The sequence below is a fragment of the Danio rerio genome, chromosome 4 (genome assembly GCF_052040795.2).
Source record: "Danio rerio strain M-AB ecotype USA chromosome 4, GRCz13ab, whole genome shotgun sequence".
Taxonomy (NCBI): domain Eukaryota; kingdom Metazoa; phylum Chordata; class Actinopteri; order Cypriniformes; family Danionidae; genus Danio; species Danio rerio.
This window is the reverse complement of record NC_141024.2, coordinates 74,684,253-74,690,252: the sequence shown is the minus strand read 5'-3', so window position 1 is coordinate 74,690,252 and position 6,000 is coordinate 74,684,253. Positions and strand designations below refer to the sequence as shown.

General features: G+C 35.8%; 1 pseudogene across 1 annotated transcript in view; it reads left to right on the top strand.

The window, feature by feature from the left end:
* The window catches only part of LOC141381860 (NACHT, LRR and PYD domains-containing protein 3-like), a 124,239-nt pseudogene continuing 118,239 nt past the window's right edge, over nucleotides 1-6,000 (top strand). The window contains exons 1-4 of the transcript XR_015483975.2: nucleotides 1-76; nucleotides 3,227-3,309; nucleotides 3,555-3,668; nucleotides 4,708-4,821. The product of XR_015483975.2 is annotated as an NACHT, LRR and PYD domains-containing protein 3-like, transcript variant X1 (transcript). The remainder of the gene's footprint in view (nucleotides 77-3,226; nucleotides 3,310-3,554; nucleotides 3,669-4,707; nucleotides 4,822-6,000) is intronic.

Here is a 6,000-nt window from a genome sequence, read left to right as displayed (position 1 = left end):
AGCACACAGGCAGAAGAAGAAGCGGTGTGTGTCGTGTTTACAGTCTGTCTCGCGTCCTGCGTTTACACTACTTCATGTAAAGTCCCGCATGTATCCTCCTGCATGTCGTGTGATTGAATGTGAACCCCCGCATGTCCTTTGGGCCCCGCATGTCCCTGTCTGCTGTGTTCAGAGTGTTTGTGCGGGTGTATTACTGAACTCCTGATGTGACGCAGTTGAGATGAAATCTGTGATCAGGAGTCGCTGCTCAGTGAATCAAAGTTCTCCAATATATTTCCTATGATCTTCAATATGATCATGTCTGCTGAATCCCGCATTTAAAACACGCTTTACAGCACCGCTCGACGCGGATCGCTTGATTTCAGTGTCTGCGCGGTCATGGTCGCGTGCATGAGCGGCCAAGGGCGTTCCCGAGTAATTATTCCCTATATGGGGCGTCTGCAGACTTGGATCAGCTTTCCCCCCTGTTGTTCCTAATGCGTCCAGTCGAGGGGATGAAAGAAAGATACATGGCCAAATAAAACATTTGAAGTCAACGCTCCCAGATTATTAAATGTCCTGTTCATAAATATATATATTTTTTATTTAATTAGGCTAAATATGAACGCCAAGTTAATGTTTCAGAAAGCGAGTTATAAACTCACTAGATCAGTGGTTCTCAATCTTTTTTTCATCAAGTACCACCTCATAAAAAATAGTCTCTCCAAGTACCACCAAAATGAGCAGTATTGAATTACAATAGCCCAGTAAAGCAACTCTGCAAAGTTAAAAAAACGTGGCAGATTACCACAGAAATATAGGCTATATGTCATATATGACATATTATATACATCATTTTTAATAAATTTTGAAATGTGTGTAGCATGTACATGACATATTTCACAGTTTGAGAACCACTGTACTAGATAATATGCAGAATTGATACACTCACCAAATAATTTCACATATGCAAAAGCCCAATAGCAAATTAATTTAGATTAATTTAATTAGAAAAATTACAAACACTAATAGTTCAATAGTGTAACGGTTAATTGTAGCCTAGTTATACGTCTTCATATAGAGATATGGATTTTGTTGTATTGTTTATATATAAAGTTGCATTTTGAAAATAACAAAATTATAACCAAACAATACAGTGTGATATGGAGTAATGATGTGCTTTGATAAGAATGCGGTGGTATTGACTACCAGACAACGTTTAGACAAACAATTCCCTACTTTCTACAATTCCAAGGACCATTTACCTACCTGACAAACAAAACCTCAGACAACATTATTTAAAAAAAAAAAAAAAATTATTGACAACTATATCACAAGAGATTGCCAGTTTTCTTTAAATGAAGCTGAATCCTTGCGTCAAATTCTTGCTCACTGAAAAATAAACAAATAAAGTCATGTATAAATACTCTGCAAAAATCCTTTCCTCACTTAAGAGTTTCTGACTTGTTTCCAGACCGAGTATCTAAACATTCTTAATCCTCAGAAACAGTAAAGAATGGAAAATAAAAAGCAAAAAACATTTCATGCCATTTTATATATTATCTGGACCTATGCAGAACATATATATATATATATATATATATATATATATATATATATATATATATATATATATATATATATATATATATATTTTTTTTTTTTTTTTTTTTTTTTTTTTTAATATTTGATTTATGATTTAAGAATTATAACTTAGGTATAACAAAAGGACCAAGTCATTATTATTTATTTTTTGTTACTTACAGCTACAAATTGTGATTCTGACTTTCCCGTATTTAACATATTTAATTATTTTCTTTGTAACAAATTGTTACAATCAATATTATGAAAGTATAAATGATGAACAATATGAATGCATGTGCAATGCAAACTTCATTGCTAATATATAAAATGTACTGTATGTACAAAAATTAGTAGACCATTAGTAATTGTGATTTTCCCTAATCATTTATATATATGATTTAATTGTTAAGTTCATTTTAATTATATATATTGTAATTGTTTAAACTAGAAAATGATTGCATTATTCATTCATTTATTCATTCATTCATTCATTTTCTTTTCGGCTTAGTCCCTTTATTAATCTAGGGGCGCCACAGTGGAATGAACCGCCAACTTATCCAGCATGTTTTTACGCAGTGGATGCCCTTCCTGCCACAACCCATCTCAGGGAAAGAATTGCATTATATTAAATGTAATTGAATACAATGCAATTAAAAAAAAAAATATATATATATATATATATATATATATATATATATATATATATATTTATATCTGTTTAGATCAATTTCAATATTTAAGAAAATCAAATTTGGAGGTATAACGTAGTGTAGTTGTAGTGTAGATTTTTTCTGACAACCCAGACCACGCAAGTGTATTGTTTAATCTATGAGAAAATATATATCTTTAAATTAATTATTAGATATATAATACTTACTCCCTTGCTGAGACAAAAAAAATAAATAAAAATAAAATTAACCTACATAACACACTTTCTCACGTAGGTTAATGTTCATTTACTTTTTTTGTTGAGGTAGAACATGTAGTTAACTAACATTTGTCAAACTAACACACTGCTGTTATATTACACCAATTTGTTTGTGTTGACATACACTCATATCGACCTTAATCTAATAAAAAAAAAATGTTTAAGTTTCATGTTTGCTAATGTTTTAAACACGTATTTAACACACCTCTTCATCGTGTTTGCGCTTGGTTGGTGTGATAAAGTTCTGGAGACTTATAATAATACTGTACTGCCTCCCTCTACTGGACGCATCAAGAGCAACAGGGGTGTAAAACTGCCCAGGCCATAAAACTGCTTGCGCCGTAGATCTGTCTGGATCCAAGTCTGCAGTCTTCCCCACCTCGAATATTTCGTGCAACAGCGCCCCCTGGTCAGTGATCACAATTTTCGGCACAACACCGCCCTTCAGAAACGAAAGTGAAAGTGTTTAGTTGTTGTGTTGCAGTTTTAAACAACCAGAATTCATCATTTACCAACACAGAACAGCTTTAAATCTTTAATGTCTGGACTAAACCTGTAAGCTTTATGTGAATGTGTGTATGCTGTTATTATAATCAAACGGATGACGCTGTGATTCTTCATTAGTTTACTCGTGATGAGCTTCTGGATTTGAGTGTCTCAGCTGCTGATCTATTCCTGCATTCAGCTGAATTATGAAGGCTGATCAATGACTGGAGATCTGTGATTGTTCATCAGTTTCTGCTGGAGATCAAACTCTTCAGGTCCATCATGGAGGACACACACACACATGATGATCTGGATTTGTCTACAGGATGCAGGTATTAGTCCTACACTTGACATTTCATATGATTATTTTCTACAGGATATTATATTTACTCTCTGTTAGTTGTGTTTTTAATCTGTCTGAATATTTAACACACACAGTCAGCAAGATTGTGTACAATCATCATGAAAAGTATCATGAAGTGCTGTTTAAACAGTGTTTTAATGATGAAATGTTGAGTAAATCTGCTGTGTTGACTCCAGTGTGTGCAGCGCTGAACTTTAATCTTCTCTGTTTTAGTTCAGTTCATCAGAAGAGAGCAGAAGCAGAGCCCAGCTGTGTGTCTATGAAGAGTGACGCGTCTATGGATCACCCATTGTTTTTCAAGAGTGGAAACACAGGAGCTGCTGTCAGGTAGATCATCTCTTTAATATCTGCAGCTGATGAGTATTTTCATAATAAATGAATCAGGTCATTAGTGTTGTGGATCTGTTGGGTTTCAGATGTTAGATGTTGTATCTGAGCTCTGCAGGATAGTGCTTGAAGATCTCCGCTTTACACTTCAGGCCACAATTGATGGTGTTAACAAACCAATCAGCGCTTTATTAATAGTTAGTGAGGTAGAAGGTGGGTTTAGGTTTTGGGTAGGGTTAGGGATCCACAATAAGATCATACTGTATGACTACTAATGAGCAGTTCATATGTTCACATTCCACAGATAATAAGCCGGTAGTTAATAGTATGAATTGTGAGCTGAACTAAAGTGTTCCCGATCTCCTGCCATAAAGGGCTTTTCCTGCACACTTTCCCCTGCTGTTTCTGTGCTGTACTGATCAGCCATTCCTCTGATCTGAGTCTGTTTTCACTGAAGCGCAGTCATCATCATGTTGTGTTGGCCTCATAGATGCTGCTGATCAACACATTTGGTTTCTAGAATTGATATTTCTCGAGTTCTCCTGCTCATTCAGTCATGATAGATGATGGTAAATGAACTTGTCTTGCTGTCCTCAAAGTCTGGACTGGAGCTCTGCAGACAAACCCCCGATGAGTGACCTTCTGAAGACTGAGTGATGAGGAGGAGGATAAGGGGAGCTGCTGGAGGCGGGAATAACAGTCAGCTGACACAGTGCAGTTTATACTGCTGCTTATATAGTCATGTGATGATGATTGACACGCCTGCATGATTAAGCTCCTCCCACACCTACACTGTGGACTTCATTCAGTGATTTGATGATTAGTTTCAGCTCTAATCTGCTCTAATAGTGCTGCATTTCTGTTGGGCTTTCTCTACTAGAAATGAGCCTTGATCTGTGTTTGCTGATATTTTCCACATTCAGACAGTTTATGTTCAAATATAAAGGAAATTAATTTAAGTGTTTTTGTAAATGAAGAATGATTAATATCAGGTTTGTGCAGTGTGTGCAGCGCTCAACTTTAATCTTCTCTGTTTTAGTTCAGTTCATCAGAAGAGAGCAGAAGCAGAGCCCAGCTGTGTGTCTATGAAGAGTGACGAGTCTATGGATCACCCAATGCATTTTAAGAGTGAAAACACAGGACCTGCTGTCAGGTAGATCATCTCTACACATACATGATCACACTGCAGCATTTATATGATCCTGTGTTTCTAGAAGATCACAAATTATCTTTGAATTACAATTACAGGAGACTTTAAAACTAAATGTCCACACACTCACATCTGATCATTAGTGTAGGACTGAGGTAGTAATAAGTGACTGAAGCATTAATACTCAAACTGTTAGAGTTAGTAGAGTGAGTTTACAAGTTTATACAATAGTCAGCAAAGTGTGGGAAAAGAAAGAGATTTTAGACACTGGTAATGAACAAGTTGTGTGAGACAAACACACCACATTTCACCTGATATATAATTATGGTCAAAAAGAGATACTGATTTAAGATAAAAATGTATTCAGATCTTCTTTGTTTATTGTTATCTTAATAAAGTTCAGCAATATTACAGTGCTGCTACTGAACTCTGAGAGCATACGCTTGTATGATCTGGAGATTAATGTAAGAATTAAAAACTATATTCAGTCAGAAAGTGAGCTGACAGAAGACAGAAGCAGAGCAAACACATGCTGAAGATTCAGACAGCAGAGATGCAGAGAATTATGATTTTCTTATTGATGGCAAAACATTTAACAGGTATAAGATCACAACAACCTTCAGAACTGTAGATGGCACAATGCGACACCAAATCAAATGTTCACTCAAATGATCACTCTATTGAATAGGCATTATCAGTGGTTATCAGCTGATAGATATGGTTAAATAGGGACCTTCTGCACCTACTTGTAGGCTTAGTGGGCAGTTATCATCCATCCACATTACCAGTGTGTGCTGTTTAAAGTGATCAGTGTGTGGTGTTTACAGTGATCAGTGTGTGGTGTTTACAGTGATCAGTGTGTGATGTGTTTAAAGTGATCAGTGTGTGGTGTTTAAAGTGATCAGTGTGCGGGGAGTTTAAAGTGATCAGTGTGTGGTGTTTAAATGATCAGTGTTTGGTTTTTAAAGTGATCAGTGTGTGTGGTGTTTAAAGTGATCAGTGTGTGGTGTTTAAAGTGATCAGTGTGCGGTGTTTAAAGTGATCAGTGTGTGGTGTTTAAAGTGATCAGTGTGTGGTGTTTAAAGTGATCAGTGTGTGGTGTTTAAAGTGATCAGTGTGTGGTGTTTAAAGTGATCAGTGTGTGGTGTTTAAAGTGATCAGTGTGTGGTTTTTAAAGTGATC